Source organism: Pezoporus occidentalis, unplaced genomic scaffold (genome assembly GCF_034315485.1).
Source record: "Pezoporus occidentalis ecotype Australia unplaced genomic scaffold, CSIRO_AGI_Poc_V1 ctg25, whole genome shotgun sequence".
Classification (NCBI taxonomy): domain Eukaryota; kingdom Metazoa; phylum Chordata; class Aves; order Psittaciformes; family Psittacidae; genus Pezoporus; species Pezoporus occidentalis.
Genome location: NW_026914394.1, coordinates 2,282,384 through 2,293,176, shown reverse-complemented (window position 1 = coordinate 2,293,176; position 10,793 = coordinate 2,282,384). Strand labels below are relative to the sequence as shown.

Here is a 10,793-nt window from a genome sequence, read left to right as displayed (position 1 = left end):
AACACAACTTCAGAGAGCATATATATTATTCCCAGACATAATTATGAGGACTTCTAAAAACACACGGATGTGTGTTTTGGTCTTTCTTCTTCACTCCAGTCCTTGCAGACTGGCACCTCCTCCATTTCTGGGAAGGTCCCTCCTATAATGAAATAAGTACAAGAATGCTGCTCCCATGCATGTCCTTCTCATCACCTGAAGTGTGGAAAGCTGCATAATTACAAAGTGACCCCAACGGCTCCACAGAGAACTATAATCTCGAGATTAAGTCCATTTAAGAAGCATGATCCCAAATATCCAACTGGAGCACAGCAAAACCAAAACTCCCTACCGACTATCCCTGCCATAAAAGTGATTTAGATTGGTTCTCCCCATACATGAGTTCTCTCCTGGCCATCTGAATCAATTAACAAAACAAATAATAGATCACAGTGTTTTTCTTTCCAGCCAGGTTTGTGCTTTTTATGAGTGAGCAGTTAAAAAGCATACATCTTACAATGTAAAATCCTGGAAGCTCAGAGGTCCCTTAGCTGCCGAGCAAAACGGAACCAGCAAAGTTCATTTGCAGGGAACAGTAAAAGAAGTCTTGTCATTCCTGCTGGAGATGCTCGCTTCAGGGTAGGGCTGCAAACTGAACTGTTCTGATCTTCTGCTCCTGTGAGACCATCCAAATGCTGTCCTTAGTAACTGAATGCCTTTAATTCTTCAAGGGAACAAAATGTAAAAGGACTGAGCCTTTAACCAGACCCAGTTTCATAACTTCTCTGTGCCCCAGTCTGATTTTCATGCCATAAAATGGAAGCAATTTTCTGCTTAGCTGCAAGTTGATGCCTGGCTGTATACACAGCCTTACTACCTGGAGAGGCCTGGACACTATTTATTACTGACCTTCAAGTCACCTGTTTCTCTCACAACTCTTCTGTGCTGCAGTGACATTTCCCAGCTCCTGTTACGAGCTCTAGCTTTCTGCACTGGCCTTCCCAATATTTCCAGTATGCATTGCCTAGGACTGCACTCCCAAGGACTCCACTAGCCTGTGAGGATCTCAGCTTTCTCTTAATATCCAAAATGCCCAGCATAGCCTTGATGAACAGAGCAGGTTTATCTAGAAATATAAAAAACATAAAAATATCAAAACATTTTCACATCCTCCATGTGACACACATGGAGGTGCACCCAGAATCTGCAAACAGACTCAGACCAGTTCTCACTAACCATAAACTCAGGGGACAGAGCTGCAAAGCTCTCCAGAAAAGACCTGAACACCTTTAAGTGCCTTAAAGCAGTCTTGAAGGAAAGAGCCCAGACTCAGCAGCTTTCACACAGCTGTGGCTGCTTTGAGCCCATGCTGCAGCCAGACGAGCACTCAGCAGCACAAGGGAGAGCACACAGATCACAGCTGAGCATCTTTATCCCCCCTCTTGAGCTCTCTTTGAGCCTTGCAGGGCAGACATAGACAACCTACTTTTCTCATGTTTCAGCCTGTCATGTAGAAAGTCCTGCTAAGGACGCAGGGTCTCTGAGTTCCTTACACATGTGGAATATCACCCTGATCCAGAGCAACATGCAGATTTCCCATGTGCTTGTTTGTGGCTTCTACAGCAACTCAGCAGCCAAATTCATGCTGGGCTGAACTCCTAAAACATAAATAGTTGGCTGATACATCTGTTAAATCTCAAAGGGCAAATAGCAGAGGCTGTTCTCCCCTCCAGCAACTGCTGCAAGAAGTGGTGCAGCATCTTGTCCTGTGGGACACAAAGATCTCCTCCCATCTGTCATGTAGATTTGCAACAAGAAGGAGGTGATCCCAAAGCAAGTGACTGCTTTATTGGCACTGGGCAGAGCACAGGAAGTGGATGGAGGAGTCCGAGGCTCAGCAAAGCCCCACGTGCACCAGTATGACTGTACAGATGCACAAGCCAGGTCTGGCACAGACACAGGCAGCCAGCTGAGGCTTTGCTTGTGCTGTCGCTGGTTTACTGTTCAAAGTAGCTGCAAAGAACATTGCTATCTATGGAAGAGCACAAGGGATTTACATCTTTCTGGTGTAAAGTGCATACCTCCAAATGATGTAACTAACAAACAGCCCCAGAAAATCCCCAGAGCTTGTGCAGATGAAAGGGAAAGCATCAGGAGCTCTGGAGAGCTGGCAGGATATGCAGCAATAGGACTGAGTAGTGCAAAGACATTGACATAATTGTCTCCATTTATTTTCATTCTCTTTGAAAACTCAGAGGCTCCCATCACTTAGGGAAAAATGTGGAAAAGAGTAGGCAGACCCCTCATTATCACAGCAGGTTTCCACCAACATGAAATCTCCATGGTCTCTATTCTTTGGCAGTGGCACTGGTAAACATGTTTTATCAATTGGCCACTGTAAACAAAGCTGAGTCCTGCTTTGGAGCAAGATAAATATGAAATGCAAGTTAGGTGGATGGCTGCTAGTCAGACCTGACTCCTGGGAGAGATGGGGGAAATGCAGAAAGGAAGATCCTTGTCAGAGCAAAGATGAATAATATCTTGCATGTGAACATGTCAGATGCTTGAGAATCCAACCTAGGAACTATAGAGTTTCCATTCACATCATCAGTGTTTACTCTGGAGTAAAAATTAGTGACTTTTTCCATTAAATCCTATTGATCTATTTCTCCACCAAGAAGCTTCTTCATCTAAATCACTGGTTTATTGTGCCTCTGATTGTTTAAGGGGATGTCATGGGAGCTATTGAAGAGTCACTTAAAATGCTATTTGTCCTACCACACATAGGCAAGCAGTGTTTCCATTCGAAACCTTGCTGCATGAATTAAATCTTTCAACACAAAGTGGGCTTTGTTTGCAAAATTAAAGTAATATGTACACGTATTCTACATGTCCACAGACCCTTGCAGAAGGATGGCTAAATCACTCTGCTGTTCAGCTGCTCGGGAATGAAACACAAAGGGAATATTGAGTGAGGAAACCCACATACACGGGTTACAGCTTTCTGAACGGGATGCAGGTTCATGATGCTTTTGCATCAGCAGGTGTAAACAGGGTTTAGCAGTTTACATGCATATTTACAGAAGGCTCACTCAGAGCCTAAAATAGAATAAGCTTTGTATTCCTGTCTCCTTAACAAGTTATCACTTTTGCCAGCTCAAGTAGCAGAGATGTTTGCTTCGACCTGGGAGGTCCTGATGTATTCTCTGACAGCCAGTGATGCCCACAGTGGATTATCAATGTGAAAAACAAATGAACAGCCAGTCCTGGCAGCAGGCAGAAGTTCCCTGTTTGTGCACTGTACTTTGTAGGAGGGTATGAGAGGTGCTTCGTTGTTTGGAAGTTTGCCTCCTTCCAGAAGATGTCCCTGAGCATTTGGGATAAGAAAGCAGTTCAACTGAAATATGGTCTGAGAGACAGCCCTCCAAAAAAGGGAATGCAGCTCCGTTATAACGCCCTTCTTTCTGGCAGCATTACCACAAAAATTTGGAATAGAAGAATTTTTCTGGTTATCCTCAGCTTAACAAGCAACAGAACATAACCCTCTTACCTATTCACGTATATTTTATGCTTTGGGAGCGACACTGCTATCACAGCCTTGGAAAACTGACATTACACGAAACAAAAGTAATCCTCTCCACTTCAAACCTTATATCCCAAGATCTCTGAACTTCATTATATTATTGTACTGTCCAAAAATGTTTAAAAGTGTTTCAGGCATTCCACTGAGCAACTAGAAACAGACATTCCTTTCCCAAATCCTCTAACATCTATGTCCCAAATATAGAAGAACAAGCAGTAAAGTGGGAGAAAAAAATAAGGAAAAGCAGGAAAAAATGTCTTCAATTTTGCTGGCACTTCATTTTGGAGAGGGGTATGCTCAGAAGCCTTCAAGTTTGAGAAAGAAACATTTCATACCATGTTGTTTTGGCACTTTAAAAAACCTTGCATCCCACAAGGTTTTAAGAGTCACCACTGAAATATTCCTCTGAATGAAATACATCCATTTGTCCCCTAAAAACTTACTGCACAAATTCTTTCACAAACGATTTGCTATTTCAAATCACAATTAACAAATCTCTGAAACTTCCACTTCTGTGCATGATTTTACAGTGTAAAACCTGGTCTCTTGCAAGCAGATGAGGAGAACATTCCTCTGAGGTGAACTGTAGCACTTCAACACCTAGAAGTCCCACCAAGGCTACCAGAGCCCAACACAGAAAGAGGGAGACTATTCAAATGCCTCACTTTTTCCACTGCCCAGCTTTTCTTAGATTGTTATGTGGATTTTCATTAGGCTCCCAAGTATGGAGAATTTTTATTATTGCTATAAACTCTGCTCCTGAAGCGGATTTTCTGACCCTTTCATACCAGACGTTTGGCTAAGTGTAGTATCAGTTTAATATCTGACACACGGCCTTGTGGGAACCATATCCTGCCACTGACACAGGAATAGATGTCATCAGACAGATCCATTCCTCTGCCACACTTCTAACTGAGCTACCTGGTTTTAATAATGGCAAGGAAAACATCTGTGTTGCCTCGCCATGTGACTGGAGTTCAAGAGAATGAGCCACACGCTGCAAGCATTTCTTGGAATTGTGAACTACTGTTCTATTCAACATCCAGCTGGAGGCCGATATCCACAAATACTCGTGAGTGTAGATCAGCAAATGCCTGTCTTTCATCTAGAAACTCTGATTCCTGTGTCAACAAGGCCAGGCAGGTTTCTCTGCCATCTGCGGTTTCAGACTTCAGATGGCTATGCCACAGCTCCAAGTGAATGAGGGGGCTAATTCATACATGACAAGTAGAGAACCATCTAAAGACTTAAGTCTAAATGAGTTGAATGCAAAAATTATTAATTACTGTGGTTTTAGTCTATTTAGTAATATGCCCAGAAAGTCATGTAGTGAAGCTGCTGCGTAACTGGGAGCCCAGTGGGGTGTCAGCACATCCTTACACTGACCAAGGCTTAATACTAGGAGAACTGACCATCTCCAGAACCATGACAAGATTATTCATTTCTAATTTAATGGAAAGCAACAGCAATCATAACCATTCTGAGAGAATTCAGGACTACTCAGGGCAGAACCATAGAGCAGCTTTCAAACTGCTAATACAACTGCTATTGAAATTCAGAAATGCTCTGTTTCCTCAGTTATGACTCAGGGAAGATCATTGCTTTAGCATCTGTCCTAGTTCTGATCATCTCCTGGCACTCACTAGACATATGTTCGGGCAGCATCTACATAGAGTTTGTTTTCCTTTCAGTCATATGCAAAAGGAACAAAAGGGACTTGGGAGAGAATTACTGTTATTTTTGCATTCTTTTGCAACTCCATCTACTTCCCATCTCCAAAGCCCTTTGTAAAACAATGGATTTTCCAGTGCATTAGGACTTGCCACTAGCCCAAGGATTTTCACTGCTCCTGGCAGCCCGCTGCATTGGCAGACTTCCCTCTGCATCCTCGACCTGCTGCTGATTGATCCCTGTAATCCAATCCATTTTCAACAAGCCACTTCAGCTCCAATAAAAACAAGGGGTTTTGCTGATTGCTGGTTTCAGCTGCAGCTGTTGGAGCCACAAATCTAGAGAGAAATGTTTTAAATCTATTTGTAAAAAATCTACTGATAAAAATAAAATTATTCACTGCTTTTATTTAGTTAAACTCAAAGGGATAATAATCACAGCTTCTTTTTATGCATTGTACCTTCTTCAAGATTTTATGCCTGTATATCTCTCTTGGTGTGATTAGGATGCTCCTCTAAGTAAATAAGAAATGTTAGGGCTGAGTTTCCCCAGTGCCTTGATGTATGTAAGCATGAAATAGCTGGCTTAACATGGGTGCTGCAAACATTTCATAGACTTTAAATCTTTAACTTAGAAGAGACTGTTCTAATCTGCCTCTTCTGCAAAGCATCAGCCAAACAGAAGTCCCATGGCACTCAAGAGTTTTTGCACTACAATTACAATTTCTATCTGAGCTGGGAAAAAAACCCTAAGACATTGCAAGATACAAATCCTGACATCCAGACAGCAAACGAGAGACAATTCCCAATGCTTCCAGGTACATTATTATTCCAGTTCTGCAGTTACGTGCAAAACTGAAGTTCTGTATTTTATCTGTAGGCTGAATTGGACAAGCTGCAGCTTCCAATTCTGGGATCTAGCAAGGGGTTTTGGAGATGGTAGTGGTGTAGAATAAAGCAGTTATTCCATGTAGCTAACAAAAAGGAAAGTTTAGATACCTTATTTCAGAGAAGAGCTCACCCTTTCTCTCTCCTTTGTAAAGAATGTTCTCTCGATTCAGAACAACATTGCTCTTTCCTTTTCCACCCTTCCATAATTGTATTTCTGCTATTACTATTTGTGGCTCCATTGGTTTGACCAAGGTTGCTGACAAAAATAGGGACTGTGATGGGATCTCCTGAAGTAGGAACCATATTTTGAAGATAGCATATTCCACAACCCCTTCTAACACTAAAAGTCACAAAAAGAAGACTGGTATAGGCTATGTCCTGGGTTCAGCAGTAGCAGTCATGTTTCTCCTTCGTGGTAGCTGTTGCAGTGCGGTGTTTTGACTTCCAGCCTGGGAACAGGGTTGGTGAAGCCGGTGTTTTCGGTTGTTGCTAAGTGATGTTTACCCTGACCAAGGACTTTGTGAGGCTCATGCTCTGCCAGGGAGGAGGGGAAGCTGTGAGGAAGCAGAGACGGGGAGCCTGACCCAGGCTAGCCAAGGAGGTATTCCATACCACAGCACATTGTGGCCGGGGTGGGGGGTAACTGGGAGTTACCCGGAAGGACACAGGCTTCCGGGTGAGACTCGTTTCTTGGCCGGTGGTATCGTATTCTCTTCCCTTGTTATTTTCTCTTACCATTGTTGTCATTGGTGGTAGCGGTGGTGATTTGTGTTGTACATTGGTTGCTGGACTGTTCTTGTCTCAACCCGTGGGATTTGCACTCTTTCAATCCTCCTCCCCAGTCCTCCTCCTTGTTCCTTGATTGCTCTCAGCCCGGCACCACTCACTGGGAGTGAGTGAACAAGCTGTCTGGCTAGGGTTTAAACCACGACACCCTAAAACCAGTAGTACAGAGAAGTCCATACCAGATAACTGACAACTATGGTAAGATGTGTATGAGCGATACATTTTTCAGAGTTATTTGTTTCACTGCAGTAGTTAGTGGCCTTTAGCTGATAGTTTAGCTCTCCTTTTGTTTATGGCTGTTGCTTGCAATAGCTAGTTTTACTATGAAGGGCAAGGAGGCACTAGAAACATGAAGTATGGGCCAGAGAATTGTATTGGGAAAATTATGAGAGCCAGCAAAATTTTATTTCATTGAGCCTTATATGCTACGTTTGGCCCAGCAGGGTTTTAATGAAATGTTATTGATTCCAAGGCAAGCTTCCAATGGAAATCTGCCGAGATTCCTGGGGGTCTCTGCTGAGGCTGAAGACCTTCGATGTGCTGATCCTTGGCTGTAGCACTTCTGTTAATGGGTCTGTCCTTCAGAAAACAGACCAGAAAAGTCCCAAAGCAGCTGCTCAGTAAAATGATACTCCTCTCAGCAATGCTGCTGCCATTTGCTCCGACCCTAAAAAGATGATAATTTCCCAGAGCACTTGTAGGGCCTGGAGAACTTCTGATATATTAAGAATAAAAAGGAAAATAGTTTCTGGTCCAATTTAGCCAAATATTTGGTGGGGAGAGGAAAAAGGTTGAAAAAACAAGTTGAAAAGGCTTGTCCCTCAATATCAGTGTAGAGCAGAGAAACAGTAACTCAGAGTTTAAGTATGAGAAATATTTACTTGAAGAAAGGGAGAAGGATGGGAGCTTATCACCCAAAGCCACCAAATGGACTATCTCAGATAGTTTCCTTGCAAAGGAGAGGATGTATACGAATTTGCAGTGAGCAGGAATTGAGCTGTCACTACCAGATAAATTAGAGCAGTAAAGAAGAACATAATATTGCTTATGCAAGTCCACAGCCAAGAAAGTCTTTTAAACAACTGGTAAGCTTTGAAAAGGACACCTGTATCAGTAAAATAGTTAGTTTACAGTCTTGAAATACACTCAGTAGATGCCAGCTGTATCCATCCATGACATAAATTAAGTAGTAGAGATCTTGGGTTGTCCAGAGGAAACCATCACAAACAGATATTCTCTCTCAAAGCCTGCAGCTGGTAAGCAAGTTCTGTCGTTTTAAACCGCAAAAGATACTCAGGGCTCAGCCTGAGGAGCTGGGGGGTTCTTTTCCATTTGCATGTTTGGGATCCACCCAAGACTTAGTTCCCTTGGACCATAAGAAGCAGGTTTATTGTGTGGGGGAAGGAACTCTGCGGGTCACCCTGCCCTCAGCTAAAGCACAAGATTTCCTCTCTTACAGTATATCAAGAATTAATTCGCTAACCCCCTTCTGAAGCAAGATTAATGTAATGAGTGGGAAGAGTAGTGCATAGCTGGAATAAGAGCAGTAACCTTCATTTAACTGAATATGTTTCTTTTTAAAGAGTCCTGTGATAGGGAGCAAGTCTTTGAACAGACATGGCAGCATTGTAGTCTATCTATCTCCATATAATGTAGTTTTATTGTGGCACTGCTACTAATTTTAATGTCTTTAATGGTATCTTCTTTATTATCTTCTCCAAGATCTTCTTCCTTTCTCAGAGGGACTTCTTTCTGCAGATCTCATGAAGCAGTTCTCCTAAATTAACTTTGTCTCCTTGTGAAGAGTTTAATCCAATGGGTACTTAGGAGAGAATTTACTACTTTGAAGAAGGTCACCACAGCAACTCGTCATCACTCAACATGTAATTCTCAGTTCAGATGAATTTCATCATTAGCTGAGATGAAAATGAAGGCTTACCCTTGCCCCCTGCTCTGAGTAAACAGAAATGTTTTCATGGGATTTTCACCCAAGCAGGTCAGGTTTTCCTGCTTAAGGGTATTTAAATACTCCTTGCTCTGCTTCCAAGCTTCACAGGAAAAACAACACAAATAAACACAACCATAGCCACACTGTAACAATCCAGTTCTAAACAGAAAACACTTATTGCAGTAAAGAGCCACAAACAAGCAGGTCTCACATGTATTTTGCTTCCTACATTTACTAGAGCCCATAGGAGCCCTCTATCAGAAAGCAGGGAACCTAGTGGTTGAGTAATGTGTGGTGAGACTCATAGAATCACAGAATGGTTTGGGTTGGAAGAGACCTTAAAGCTCTTCCAGTTCCAATCCCCTGGCATGGGCAGGGACATCTTTCACTAGAGCATGTTGCTTCAGGTTGCTATCCAACCTGGCCTTGAACACTGCCAGGGATGGGGCAGCCACAGCTTCCCTGGGCACCCTGTGCCAGCACCTCAGCACCCTCACAGGGAATAACTTATTTCTAACATCTAACCTCAGTCTCCCCTCTCTCAGGTTAAAGCCATTCCCCCTTGTCCTGTCACTACAGGCCCTTGTAAAAAGCCCCTCTCCAGACTTCTTGAACAATTTCTATCTGATTTCTTTCCAGAGGAAAACTCTGTACTTCATCATAGCACTGGCACCCAAGAGCTGGGAAATGCAACCAGCTAAAACAGTGTGCTCTTGGGCAGCCTCTTGTCAGACTCCTCACAGGGCAGGGTCATTGCTCCACAGCACAGAGAGCACCTTCTCTGCGCTCACATTTCCTTCATTCTCAGATTGGGTCAGTTCCTCTCACCCCTGTGACCTCGTAATCTTGTTTCTACCTTGTCTGTGTTTCTTTAAATGCTCTTTAGACAGCTGGCCATTCTGCAGCACAAAGAATAAGGGTAAGAAAAACTGAGGCTGGAGCAGCAAAAGGGGTGTACGAGCATATCCACTTCATTCTGCCAGACTTTGAGAGGCAGCACTGGCTTGCAGAGCTCACAAGAAGGGGCAGCTTTCACAGGGTAGTAACAAAGCTTGGCTTAAAGCAGGGTTTATGCAGAAGTGGAAAAACAGATGAAATTAACTTGGGAGAGTTCCACCGCTTGAGTTGGAGATTCCCATTAATCATATCAGTCTGTACCCAACATAAAAAGTTTGCCTGTAGAGACTATCCTCATAGATGCAATACATGATAACAATTAATAAAGGCAGGTGGTTTAGGCATCAGCTCAAGGCCCCTACTGTTAGAGCAGCACTGTCTTCAAGGGAATTACTTTAACCCTTGAGACGGAGAAAGATGGTTTCTATTTACTTTCCAATGAAAATTACTTTAGAAAGCAATTCCATCATTGTTCTCCTGCTGTAACAATTGAAACCTTGTGCTCAATATTTGGGCAAGATATGCTCTAGGAAGAGCTCACAAACACCAGTGTATAAGTTGTTGTAACGCCACCAACGTTACTACAGTTCTGGGCCCCCACATTAATACTGACAAAGAGGGAATTGACTGTACAGTGTGGTCCATCATCACCACCAGTTTTATGCCAATAAAGCCCAAAAGACTTCCCTGTTCAAGTTTTAATGAAGCTTAGGATTTACACATCCTCTATGCTCCTTCAGTCTCACTACTTTTCCTCCTAAAACTCACATCCTCACTTCTACAGTCATTCCTTTTCAGTTTTGTTCTTCCAGACCTGATTCTCCTTTATCCTTCTGCTTTGTTTCCTCCAAAACCAGATTCCGCTGTGATGCAAAGTTGCTGTCATGCTTAGCTTCTAGGTGGCACCATAGAATCACAGAATCACAGAATGATTTGGGTTGGAAGGGACCTCAAAGCTCTTCCAGTTCTAAACCCCTGACATGGGCAGGGACACCTTCCACTAGAGCAGGTTGCTCCAAGCCCCATCTGACGTGGCCTC

The 10,793-nt window shown here is 43.0% G+C and overlaps 1 long non-coding RNA gene across 1 annotated transcript in view; it reads right to left on the bottom strand.

The window, feature by feature from the left end:
* Positions 1-486: 486 nt before the first annotated feature.
* The window catches only part of LOC134165982 (uncharacterized), a 62,813-nt gene continuing 52,506 nt past the window's right edge, over positions 487-10,793 (bottom strand). The window contains exon 3 of the long non-coding RNA XR_009965719.1: positions 487-1,105. This is a non-coding gene — a long non-coding RNA (uncharacterized LOC134165982). The remainder of the gene's footprint in view (positions 1,106-10,793) is intronic.